The 14001-nt window shown below is 33.3% G+C and overlaps 1 protein-coding gene across 1 annotated transcript in view; it reads right to left on the bottom strand.

Annotated features, from left to right (window-relative positions):
• Positions 1-14001, bottom strand: part of LOC144662090 (vesicular glutamate transporter 3-like) — a 60493-nt gene that overhangs the window by 10017 nt on the left and 36475 nt on the right. The gene's annotated exons all lie outside the window — the stretch shown is intronic.

Here is a 14001-nt window from a genome sequence, read left to right on the forward strand (position 1 = left end):
ATTGGTTTGTTTTGGGGTTTTGGTTTGGTTACGAGTTTGGGTTCAGCCTTTGTGATGCTATCAATCAACACTAAATTACCAATACTGTTATTATTTTTGTCACCATTTTCATTTACAACGACTTTATCATCAGGAATTTCGTTATAAAATGTTCTAAATATAAAGTCTTTCACTAATATCTTTTTCTTGAGATTATAAGGGTTATCATAGTCTTTTTCTGCGATATATATATAAGGATATCCATCTTTATCAATAGCCGGTTTAACTACTTTCATTTTTGGAATATTGAGTATATCTCCATCCGAAGTAGCACCAAGAGTGTTATCAACACTATTTATAAAAAATTGTTTATTGTTATGATTAATGGTATTTTGTTCCATATTATAATTAGAGATATTATTTTTAATAGCGTTTTTAGATGTGAGTACTGATGAGATCACATCTTGAGTTTTTAGCGGGTTTTTAAAATTATTTGTTTTCATTTTTGTGTACTATATAGAATTACCATTTCTTTAAGTCCTTTATAGTAAAAATTATTTTTGAGATTTTCTTTGTGCGTTTAAAAGATAACCAGAAATAATATATTTTTGGTCACCTCAGGCAACAGAAAACAGCAATTTATATATACTGTGCTATACAATATATAATTATATAATTTTTCTTTATATGTTATTCATCAGGTATAATATTGAACCGATTATCTTCTTGAATACCTTTAATGACAGCATTTTTAATGTGTTTTTTAGTTCTCATGTGACTCCATTTTCCTGCAAGGCAAGTGTGATATTCACAAATATCACAATACCAAGGCTTATTAAGCATGTATTTCGTTTTTGATCTAGTAATAGCTTCTAATCGGTCTTTTTCGGTTGTATAAATTTTGTTCCTTCCCATTTATTATATACTATATATATAATTCTTTATATGTTTTTTATAGTGCGTTTAAGTGATAGATATAAACAGATAATTATTTTCTTTATTAATATATATAGAATGAGTGATATTACATTAAATATCAAACACCTACCAGAAGCTGATGAAAGCTCGAATGATATAGTCTTCATTAATAAAATGTGGTGTATTCAGAGCATCCTTGAAGCTAATATTTGTATTATTAAAATGCTATCTTCGAACCTAAATAGCAGATCTGAAATATCAAATGAAGACAAAAATCATGCACGTTTAGAGTGTATACCTGAAGACCAGAAACGACGACGTGGAAGGCCTCGTAAGGATCAACATTAAATACATAATTATAAATGATTAATGAGTAAAAGATGGTTCCACAATGTTTTTAATGACGTTATTTCTTTTGACCAATCATATTTCAACAAGTAAAAAGTTTTTTATATATAAACTTTTTGAGTAAAATTTACTCAAAAAGTTTACTCAAAAAGTTTACTCAAAAAGTTTACTCAAAAAGTTTATTCTAAAATTTACTGCCAAAAACAGCTGTGCCGTGAAGTTATGTGTGTTATATATATAATGGTTTGTAATTCTGAAATCCACGATGAATTAAAAATTTTAAAAGAACCTATATGTCCTTTATGCAATCAACTATTGATAGAAGGTAACAAGGATGCTGAGCCATGCTGTAGTAAGCAGGATATGTCAAATCAAAACGGTATAAATGTTTGTATTAATTGCGGTTTGGTTCATGGTTCTATTTATTACAACGAGTATTTCGATTTTTACGAGAACATACACAAGATATGGCATAAAAGCATCTATCATCGTAAATACCACATTGAGGCTGTTTTAAACGATTTATGTATTAAAAATAGAGTTCAATTGTCTCATAATCAGCGCGATAAGATTTACAAAGTGTTTCATGAGATCGATACTATTCTTCCATCTATAAATAAACTCCGAAGACGAATGATAAGCACGAAATATATTATAAGACAACTGTTTAAATTGCTTGATCTTCCATTTGAATGTATAAAGATTACTAAATCGAGAAAAACGCTTGAATTTTATAATCGATATTGGGCAAAGATTTTAGAATTGAAAAATGCAGAGATATTGCGCCTTATAAAGTAAAAATTTTATCATATTTTACCATATACTTATCTATAATCGGGCTGTTATCACTTATGTAGTCATCGGTGTTTTTCATCGTTATTAGGATATTGGATAGGTCGAATTCACCCGTTCGCAAAATAAATTTTAGTGTGTTAAGTATATGCATATAGGATTGTGATGCATATAAACAATTTTGAATTTTTAAATCGAGATTTTGATGATGCATCCAGCCTTGTATTAAAAGCGCTATTGTACTAATTGCAACCAAACTAATACCTCCTGTAGCAATACTTGATGCAAGGGAGCCGGATGCAAAGAGAATAGACAATGAATTCCCTAATAATTTCCATTTTTTGAAACGTTTAACAGCCTGCTTATAAGCCCAACATTTTCGATGATATGTTTGATAATAAGCTTTCAATTCTATAATTTGTTCTTCAGTCAGTTCGCTTGATATATGGTTCCATGTAAATATGCATTTTCGATGTTTAGTCATATATATTAGTTATATATGATTTTTTTGTTTTATCATTTTGTCATTTTAGCATTGCGCTTGTTCTTTATTGTGTAATACAGCTTCCTTATGTTTTGAATTAATCTCTCAATAGAATCAATAATATTGCTAACCAATTTCACTGTTTTCATATAATTTAATTAGATAAAATCGTTGGAGTTAGATAATTTATTCGAAGAATACAGCCTTTGTTTTATCTAAAAATTGGATTTTATGATACTCTCTACCATTTATCGGATATGCAGTTTTACTAAAAGCGATTCTTTGTACATAGTAATCTGAACTGATTTTAATGTTGGATGCATTGATATTAAACCCAGACAATGTTTGATCAATACTCATAGCATTATTGCAAACAGCGATTCTAAATTGATTTCCTATTTTAGTATAAAAGAGATTCAAATATTTATCAAAATATGTTCCTCTTATTTGCTCTGTATATGAATCTAGATCATAATCGATGAATAGCTTATTATGCTCCACTTTAACCCACGGAAAACTAAAACTATCACCCTCGATAAATTCAATTTTAATCCTTTTATTATCACTGGGCTTATAGTCATATTTAAATGCCATATATATAGTCCAGTCATTGGATTCAGTGATATTTTCATTTAAATTAATTTCGAAACCACTCATAAAGCCGTTTTTTGGATCAAAATCTTCTAACAATTTTGTGGGATTAAAGACAAGATTGCCATTTAATCCAGACACTACAGCACCGTTACTATCTGACATGATGAATTCAGATGGATCCGTTAGATCATAAAAATACTCGAAAATTTTATGGTAATAGCTGATGTTTCTTTTCTTATCCATTTTTAATTCAAGATCAGACTTCAAATTGTCCCGAAAATTTTTTAACTGTTCAAAATTAACAGCTTGGTCATTAGTAGTAGCTGGTTTAATACCATAAATAGCCTTTGTTTTCATATCAATCGATGCATTGAAAGCTATTCTATCATTTTCAACATAATATAGCTGATCGTATATCCTAGGATCAACGTTACTCTGATAACCTTTTATTCCATAAATCACGATATATGTTTGTAATTTTGGGACATATGCGTTCCCTGATTTCATCTTTAAAACGATATCAACATAGAGATAATTATTAGGATGTTGCTGATATTTATTAATTTGTGCTATTGTTCGACTATATCCATCATAAACTCGCGTAGTTGATTTGTCGATGTTGTCGATTGATGATACAATATCGATATCTAGACTATCATGATCTATTTCAGCTGGAAAAAATAGCTCGAAAACCATTGTGTATCGATTGATTGGTAAACTATATACATTGATACCTAATCTGCTTGAGTAGTAGCCTTTATTGCTGTCAAGTAACAGCTTACTGTCTACAACTTTCGTATTGATCTTATGGTATGAATTCGGATGATTGATTAAACTGCCTAACTTTATATCATCTTCCTCGCTTAATTGATTGATACTATCGGCCATTATATGGGCAAACGTGTTTTCTTGGCCAACGGAAGTTATATGACTGATATCAACATGATCAAGCATATATTTTTTGGTTACAGCGTCTGTATCATTGGTTGGGGTTTTTAGATGGGTTATATTATACCCACCCATATGGAGATTTGCCTGCATCATCAGTGGCGTAGCCAGGGGAGGGTTCCAGGGGTTCCGGAACCCCCCTTCGGGATATCGCAATAGCTAATTCAAGAGAAAAAAATATTATTAGAACCCCCCTTTAATTCCGCCAGATTAGAAAAATGAATCCACTCAGTTTCAAGCTGCAAAAGCGAGAAATCGATGTCTATCAGGCATACAACCACATCGGAGATTTTAAGAGAGACCTGCAGAACATCAGAGGAGACATAGAGAAACATTGCACGGATTGGTACAACATGGCTACCACCACAGTGAGAAAAACAGACATCGAGCCCTCTATGCCACGCGTTGTTGGTCAGCAACAGCACCGAAGCAATGTTGAAGCAGAATCACCCAAGGAGTACTACAAAAGAGCGCTTACAATTCCTCTGCAAGATCACCTTATCTCTGAGATGGATTCATACTTCGACCCAAACAATGATGCTGTGATGTCTTCCCTCCTGTGCGTACTACCAGCCTTGCTTGTTTCTCAAGAAGGAAACCCTGTGCAAGCTGCCATCCAGTACTATGCAGATGATCTACCATCACCCCAAGTTGCAGATGTGGAGCTTGCCTGTTGGCGGCGAAAGTGGCTAAGTGCGTACCAAACAGTGCAGTTCAGGCCTTGGCAGAATGTGACAGCGATTTTTATCCAAATGTGCACAAGTTGCTGCGCATCTTGTGTACGTTGCCAATTACTTCTGCAGAATGTGAGCGATCGTTCAGCACATTGCGCAGACTAAAGACATACCTGCGGGCTACAATGACCAGCGAGCGAGAGTCAGGACTTGCTCTTATGAACATACATTACAACAGACAAATTGACATTAGTGCAACAGTCGACATTTTTGCACGAAAGCATCCACGGCGCCTACTTCTGGCTGATATACTAGCTGACTAGTGAGTGACGGTACGCCGGTAGTGAATGGTACGCCGGAAAAATTACCTGGTACGCGGGATTTTGAGCTTCCCTTCTTTGAAATACTAGCTTCAATTGACGTTAAAATTGCTAAAAATTTATGCTCAGAATCAAGGAGATGCCATTTCTGGGGACCGCAAATTTAAAAATTTCCCTGGGGGGGGGGGGGGGGGGGGGGGGGGGGCATGCCCCGGACCCCCTAGAGGAGGAGCGCCTCCGGCGCTCGGTTTTACGTTCACAATTACAATTCACATTTGGAACCCCCCTATACAAAAATCCTGGCTACGCCCCTGATCATGTTACTACCGTGAATATCAAGCTTGCTTAGAATTTTTTGAGTCAAAACGCGTCCTACGACCTTCTTTAAAAAACTGTTATCAACGTACGATTTGTCTGCTTTGTTTTGAAGGCTTTGAGCTAAGACACCTCCTGATTTCTTCGTTAAATATGTAATATCAGCGTACGATTTGTCAGCCTTAGTAGCAAGTTTGGTATCAATTTCAGTCCTTACTTTGTTATCCTCAACACTAACATAGCCTACGTTTGGTACAGATCGATCGTTATATAAACTTGGATAATACACTTCGGTATTTTGCAATGAAAGGCCGGCACAATCAAACACTGTTTCATTTCTGTTCTTTTTAAGGAAGAATTGGTTAAGATATCGTTTATTTACGGCCGTCTCGAGATCCCTTGAATAATTTTCAATTGAATCATCAATCGCAACGTCATCAGGCGTTTTTAGCCCTATTACTCTCTTTTTATTCAAATTGAAATTACCTTCAGGCGTAACATCAAAGCCGACTCCTGGGTCACCCTTTTCACCTCGAGGCCCTTTAATTGGCGTAATATTAGTGTTATTTGATTGTAATAAACCGTTTGAGTAACTCATATTATATCAATCAGTTATATTATATTATATTTTTTCATTGAAATTCTTAGTTACGAATTTTCGTGGCTTATCAATATATAAAAAGCTAAATGGGTCTGCAGTTGCTTTGAGATAGTCGTTTTTACTGATTCCAAGTTCCCTGCAAATCATTCCTTGTTCATTATTAGATGGGAATTCGAAAATACAGTGATGAGTACAATTTATTCTGATTGTTTTATCGGTTTTATAATAGCTTTGAGATAAATAAATGCAACTGCAATTTTTATTTCTTGAATTTGTAAAATAGTTGCGTATTTCGCTATCATTTTTTGATCCCGTATTGAGATAATCGTCAAAGATGACTAGTTTTTGGCCTTCATCTGATATTTTATCAAGCGGTATTATTTTATCATTACTTGCTTCAATAACAGAATAACCAGCCTCTTGATTAAGGGGTTCAAAGGTATTGAAAAGATGTTGATATTTTGATTGTTGAAGATTTTTCCCATACAAATATATTTTATCATAAAACAATAGCCGATATATCATATCAAGTAAAAGGTTTGATTTACCTCCGCCTGATGGTGATGAAATCAGCATCCGGAAACATTGATTTGGCATGAAATCGTATAGTTGTCTAAAGTTTGAGGCCATATCGTCTTCAGTGTCATAATTCAGTATTCTCATTATATTATATGGGTATATTATTTTCAGTTCAACAAGGTGTTCAACACGGTGTACATCAAGGTGTTAAACGCTATGTTAAATGTTGATTTTTATATTCAATTTTCATTTTTTATGTAACGTAATAATATAAAATAAAATGAGTTTACTTAGATGGAAAGAGCTTGCAAAGAGTAAATCTGATTTGGGCGATAAAATCAATTATGTTAAAAATGCAATCACACAAAATAATATCGGTCAGCAGACAAGCCAAGAGTCATTTTCGAAGGTATTCAAACCAGTGACAAGTAAATTAGATGATGTAATTAAAAGTAATTTGCAGATAGCAAAAGTACCCAAAAATCGTGTCAAAAAGGGGATGAGAGGTGAATTGGAAGCTCCAGATTACTATCCTGAAGTTGATCCTTTTGAGGATATGGACGTAGATAATTTATTTAATGAGCCTGTAATGCCACAAAATGAAAAACAGATTGTACCGAAACCACCAACATATGAAGAATCTTTAAAAGATCTTTTAGAAGGAAAAAAGGAGATTTATGTTGATCCCCAATATTTTCCTGAATATGAAGATGAATTACCTCCTGAATACGATGAGGATGAAATTGATTATGCTTTAGATGCTGATGATGAAGTAAGTGAAATACTAGATGACGTTGGTATCGACGATTATGATGTAGTGCAAATGAAATTAGATCAGCCTGAAATGACACCAAAGAAAACCAAGAACTATCTTAATAAGATTTTAGAGAAAGCCAAATATAAACGGAGACAATTGAAAGGTTTCAAGGCGAATGTTACTAAAGAATATAATAGGGGAACTATATCTGAAGCGGAAAGACAGATTAAAAATAAGAGAATAAACAATGCAAGAGTTGCATTAAATGACTACATAAAACATTACGAAAGTAAAGCCAAAACGATAAAAAGTTCTGGTATTTGAAAAAAACAGAAAGGTGGAAATGTTATATTTTTTAACGATGTAAAACAGCTTCTCAAAAAATTGGAATTGATCATCGGTTCAATAAACGCAGGAAACACATCAGTTAAAATGCGAAATATGGGAGTCGCTATATTAGACACACTTTTAAAAAGGTCTACTATAAATAAACAACAATATAAACAGATATATAATCTGTACTTTAAAGTCTAATTTATGTAACTGTATTATATATATGGATCGTGAGTTAGTATTATCATCATATAGTGTTAAAAATCAAGGGAATAACACTCCTCAAAATTTTACAACTAAATTCAACAGGCCTATAACATTGGATAGCAATTACCAATATATGATAGGTCTCAATCGTATTATTAACATGTCATTTACATGGTTTAATGTAAATCCCTCATATGGTAATCAGCTGATTAAATATAGTTCTGATAATGGGAATAAATTTGAAGACATAACTTTTCCTGAAGGTGTTTGGAATTATTCTGAATTTGATGAATATATTAAAGAGATTACCAAGACGGGAGATGATGATAACCCTATATATCCCATCTCTATTGATTTTGATTCAACAACATTCCGAGTCACAATCACTTTATCTCAAAATTATCAACTTGATTTGACGCATAGCAATTTCAACGACCTTATAGGGTTTGATAAAAAGGTATTAAAGGATGCGGTTAATATTGGTCCAAGAGTCCCAAATCTAAGCCAAGATACCGATATATTAAATGTACATTGCGATCTAGTCAATACTTCTTTAGTCGATGGCGAAGAGTCGGATATCATTTATACTTTTTCGACCAGCGTACTACAGCCGAGTTATTCGTTTACAATCGAGCCTCGTAGGGTCACATTTAATCCGGTTAATAAGCAACAGATAAGTAGCATTCGAATATACATCACAGATGGGAAGAGACGGTTAATTAACCTGAATGGAGCGGATACGTCTTTTTCATTAATTTTGAAAAGGATAGAATAATATAACATAATAGTATATAATGAAACCATATGAATTCAAGAGGTTTTACCATCCAAAATTTGGTAAATTTGTATATAAGCACAAAGGGTCAGGGATTATCGTTGATAACATTTTCAAACCGATGAAGAGTGTTATGTCGTCTGTTGTTAAAAAAATTGTCAAGCCCTTAGGTAAGAAGGCGATAAAATCAGGTTTTTCTCATGAAGGTGATAAACTGGGTAAAAGGGCATCAGAAAAAGCCGGAGACCTTATAATGAAAAGGCTTAGGAATATGAGGAAGGGGAATGCTGGGCAAAAGGCACTATCCCCAATCTTACAGAAAGTAAATGCCTCACCTGTCAGACACCAACAGAAAAATGAAAGTACTGATATGATCATTAATAGATTAATATCAGGATCAGGTGTAAAAAGAAGGCGTTGAGTAAAATGAATAAAATGATTAAAAAAATTGGTACATAATTGCAAAATTATGTAACATAATAATATATGTCTTTTAGAACAAGCGAATACTTACAGAGGTCCGAGTTGGTTCGATTTCAACTCGATGATGTTATTCGAGTCCCAGCTAACGATCAGCACCAACTTAAAAACGGCTATAAGTTCACGATTAACGATAGAAGTTCATTCTACGATTGGTATAATGCGTATTTCGAGGTGCAATTCCAGGTGCAAATGTTAGCTGATGGAGCAACAACGGGGGCAAATCGTATCACAGTTATTAATGGAGCACATTCATTGATTGCCCACATGATGATTAAATCAGCAGGAAAAATCGTTTATGATACCGATAATCTCCATAAAGTTACTTTCGTTAAGAACCTCCTCGAATATAGTGACGATTTTAGTCGCTCAGTAGCAAAAAATAGTCTTTGGTATCTAGATACCGACCATAGGATAGCAAATGCTAATCAGAATGCAGGGTTTGAGGCTAGGCGACTTTTGACGACAGGTCTCAATGATGTCAATGTTGTTATACCTCTAAATCGTTACAGTTTCTTTGAAGAGCTGGAAGGTCGAATGTTACTCCCAATGCAACTCCAGTTCAATATACAGTTACAGAATGACGCCGAATTACTTCAAAAGGCCGAAGATGTAGCTGATGGTCGAGTGGTCCTTAATAGATTCCTTCTATGGGTCCCAAAATTGACTCCAAAGGACAGCCTATATGATAAGTTTGTTAGTTCCTTCTTGGTAAAGAACACTTGGACGTATATGCGCGAAATGTATGAGGTTTCCGCACCAACGAATAGCAGTGGATTCTTCCAGATCTCATCCAGTATTGATAATGTTAAGGCTATCTTTGTATATCTACAACGAGCTAAATCAAACAATGCAGACGAAAATCCCTATGAATTTGATACCTACAATATCAATCTTGACCGTGGGAATGGTAGTTATTTGACAACATGCCGATTGGAATACGGCAACGGAGTGTTTTATCCTGAGACCGAATATGATAGTGAGTCCAAAGTTAGGATCTTCAATGATTTGATGTCTTATGGTATGAGAAAGAATGATTACAACAGCGGTACACAACTCAACCTGGCAAATTACAACTCTCTCTATCCTATTATCTTTTTTGATTTATCATATCAAGCAGAGCGAGTAACTAGAGACCCAAAGCAGTTGATCTTCAGATATAAACTAAACGCTAATAGTGCGGGAGATAGTCCTTTCAACGTCCATGCCATCGTTCTTTATGATGAGACAATCGTCATTGACAAGGTGGGGAATGAGCTGGTTATTGTATAAATCAATCAATTGAATATTATGTATAAACCATTCTATTTTGTATACGTTTTATAAACAAGAAATTATATAACATATAATATATATACAAGTAATGACAACTTATCACTCTCATAAAGTGAATCTGTCAGAAGGACAGCGAAGGAAGCTTTTGACTGCTTATAGAAATAAAAGTGAGATCACTATTCGCTTAAGCAATTCAGATATGACTGGCAATGACAGTTTAATGCTAACTCAACGACAAATCAATAAATTGAATAAGGCTAAGAAGTTAGGTGTTGGATCTGATTTAAACATCTCGAAGACACAAATTCGAAAGGTCATTAGGGTCGGTCATGGGGCACCGCGAATTGGTTTTCCAATGATTGGAATTAGTGCTCCGAAAACGAAAACAAGATCAAGAAGGTCAACAACTAACAAATCAACAACTGATAACACAACAAAGAAGGATGGGGGAAATATTAGACTACCAAGTAAGAAAGATGTATTAGCTTACACACCGCCACCATTCATTGGTTCTTGGGATGAATATGATAAATTTCTTAGAACAGGTGGATTGGTGCTTCCAAAAAAAAAGATCTTAAAACCGAAAAGAAAGTAAGAAAGCCAACATTCCATAAGAATATACCAATGAGTAATTTTGATTTAATAAACTGGTGTTTATATTTGAATATACCGATAAAAGATGTACTAATGAGAGACGAGACTGTGCCACATAATCACAAATTAGGATTATTCATTTACAATCTCCAACCGTCATATCTGAGTGGTAGTCATTGGGTTGCTACGTATGTCAAAGATAAGGCAATCAATTATTTTGATAGTTTTGGTATGCCCCCATTTCAAGCCATAGTAGATCACGCAAAAAAGAAGAATTTAACATTGTTACATCAAAACAATCAGATCCAGAGCATAAAGACTACCACCTGCGGATACTTTTGTCTATACTTTCTCAACGAAATGAATAAGGGGAATTCGTATTATAATTTATTGGAAGTGTTTGACATACATGACACAATGAAGAATGAGAAATTTATTCAACATTATTTCAGAAATATATAACTCATATATATACAATGACTAAATCGTATTGTGTACGTGAAAAAATACAAACTAATTCAGTTCCTAGTTCTGAAAAATATGTGAGAACAAAAAACAATCGTTTAATGCTCAAATCGAAATGCGCTTCTTGTGGTATCACTAAAACTCGTTTTGTGAGTGAGAAAAAGGGGCGAGGAGTTGGTGAAACGATTAACAAAAAGATCGGCGATAAAATGCCAGGGTTTCAACAGGCTCAAGACATGGCGTCGGCTATCATGGCAGTTACTGGAGCTGATAAAGATCTATTTAAAAAATATTGGCGCGGTGACTTTGCTAAAGGTATATTTAATAAAAAAAGCGGGATTCAGACATCTAATTTTTGGAAGCCCGCTGGAGCATAGAAAAATGAAAATCTCGACCCAAAATGCAATTTCAGTGAGTATAAAAATGGAAAATGGATAAATCATTATTGCGATTAAATATCTAATCAATATATATAATGTGCCAATCGTATTGTCTATCATGTAAAAAACAAACCAAATCATTAAACTCTAAAAAGGTAAAAGCTAAAAATGGTCGGCTTATGGAAAAATCAGTTTGTCAAATATGCAGGAAGAATAAGAGTAAATTTATTAAAGGAGGTGCTATTTCAAAGCGTAAGCCCCCTTCTGCTATTGAATATGACATGAGAGGTTCTGGCATTGATATTCAAAAACACTTATCAAAACTTGGAGAATTACATATGAGAACACCTACAGGAAAAAAGTACAATTATTGTGGACCTGGTACTAAATTAGAAGAAAGATTAGCTTCTAACGATCCTAAATATAAAAATCCAATAAACAATCTTGATAGCATATGTCAACAGCATGATATTGACTACAGTAATTCAAAATCACTAGCTGATAAACATAAGGCAGATGATCTTATGCTTAAGAGAATATCAAAAATACCATTTAAAGACCGTCCGTGGGGAACAACAGGGGTACAAGCTTTAATCGCTAGTAAAAGAAAAATCGGATTGGGTATAAAAAAAAAGAAGACAAAAAACGGAAAACGGCGTTGAGTAATGATTGGTCTCAACAATTAGCCGATGAGTTACATAAACCAATCAGACGAAAATTTAAAACTAGAAGAGTAATATCAAATGGAATTGACGACATATGGTCTGCTGATTTAGTTTTTATGGATAAACTTTCAAAATGGAATAAAGGTTATAAATATCTATTGACTATAATTGACGTATTCAGTAAATTCGCTTGGGCTATACAATTGAAAGATAAGAAAGGTACATCAATAACTAGCGCTTTCAACAATATTATCATTAATGACAAGCGTAAACCTGAATATCTCTGGGTTGATAAGGGATCTGAATTTTATAACAAAACGTTCAAGGAATGGCTAAAGCAAAATGATATTAACATGTATTCCACTTTTAATGAAGGTAAAGCTGTTGTTATTGAGAGATTTAATAGAACTTTGAAAAATAAAATGTACAAACAGTTTACTATTCAAGGTAATACACAGTATCTTGAAATACTTCCAAAAATAGTAAAAGAATATAATAATACAAAACATAGCTCTATCAAAATGACACCCACAGAAGCTTCAAAGAAAAAGAATGAAGGAACTGTTTACTTTAACCTATACGGTGATATGGAGCCATTATCACCTAAACCAAAATTTAAGGTTGGTGACAAGGTCCGAATATCTAAGTATAAACGAATTGTTTTCGATAAGGGTTATACACCGAATTGGAGTGAAGAAATGTTCGTAATTACTAAGATCCAACATACTAATCCCATTACATACAAAATAAAAGATTTGAATGATGAAGAAATAAAAGGTAGCTTTTATGAACCTGAACTGTTGAAAGCAAAGCAGGATGTATTCAGAATTGATAAAGTGATCCGTAGAGACTACAAAAAGAAACAGGCTCTTGTCAAATGGAAAGGATATAATGATGATTTTAATAGTTGGATACCAATGAAGGATCTACAACATATATAAACGCACTATTAATGATATAAATAATATGTGATACAGTAATATATAATGGATAATAGAGCTGAGTTTAACAAGATGTTAAATGTCTTATTTAAGCATTTAAAACCAAACGCAAGTGATATAGAAGAATTAAAAAGTATAATCAAAATTTGTAAAGAATTAGGCTTTTCCAGAGACGAAACTTGTGCTATGTTTCGTTATAAAAGTATGAGTGATAACTTGTTAAACATTCAGCGTTATCACATGGAAAAGGTAATATATAAGAATTTTTATAAAGATCGTAAAAGAGATGATCAAACGCACTAATATGCAAGATTTTTAAAAAAGAGTATAAGAACTATTAAGCCAAATGCCACAAACAAATAAATATAATTGATCATATAAAATAAAATTTTATATGAACAAGATTTTCTCTTTTATTTTATTTTAGAAAATAAAAAAGAAAAGCTCCGCTAGAATCCATAGCTTGAATCCATAGCTAGAATCCATAGCTTGAATCCATAGCTTGATTTAAACGCACTTCCAATATTTTTTAAAAAGAGTATAAGAAGTTTTTTGATAACCAAATCTAAAACCAACTTTGAAACCAATTTGAAAAAATAATACATTTAAGAAACAATTTTGACTAAAAAATGAAAGT

This window comes from Oculina patagonica, chromosome 8 (genome assembly GCF_052425735.1).
Source record: "Oculina patagonica isolate OP01 chromosome 8, crgOcupat, whole genome shotgun sequence".
NCBI classification, from domain to species: domain Eukaryota; kingdom Metazoa; phylum Cnidaria; class Anthozoa; order Scleractinia; family Oculinidae; genus Oculina; species Oculina patagonica.